This window comes from Silene latifolia, chromosome 10 (genome assembly GCF_048544455.1).
Source record: "Silene latifolia isolate original U9 population chromosome 10, ASM4854445v1, whole genome shotgun sequence".
NCBI lineage: Eukaryota > Viridiplantae > Streptophyta > Magnoliopsida > Caryophyllales > Caryophyllaceae > Silene > Silene latifolia.
Window position 1 is genome coordinate 155,237,528 of NC_133535.1, and position 566 is coordinate 155,238,093.

Sequence of the window (566 nt, forward strand, 5' to 3'; positions counted from 1 at the left end):
AATGATAATAGGTTTTCTGACTGCTTTAATATCTTATGTCCCAAAATGGAAAGTAATTTAGAAGAGCTTGACTTGTCAAATAACTTATTTTCTGAGGAGCTTCCAGATTGTTGGATGAATTTTAGTACTACCCTAGTAAGCCTCAACTTGGAAAATAATGAATTACTGGGACGTATTCCAAACTCCATTGGTAGCTTGCGCTATCTTCAGCTTCTTGACCTCCATAACAATAGCTTTTCAGGACGGTTTCCGTCTGCATTTAAGAATTGTACGTTCTTGGTTATGCTAAATATAGGATACAATTTATTTAGTGGGAACATACCTCCATGGATTGGTAATGCTTCTCAAATTGTAAGTGGTCTTATCCTCCGAAAAAACCATTTTTTGGGAGAAATACCTGAAAGTATGTGCAAACTCAACAACTCTCTCCAAATTTTAGACCTTGCAATTAATCACCTTTCTGGTGTAATACCCAATTGCTTTGGTAATTTTATGGCGATGAAGGTGATAGAAAATCAAACTTTGGTGACCTATTCAACATCTCGCTCTCGTGTTATCAAATTCGA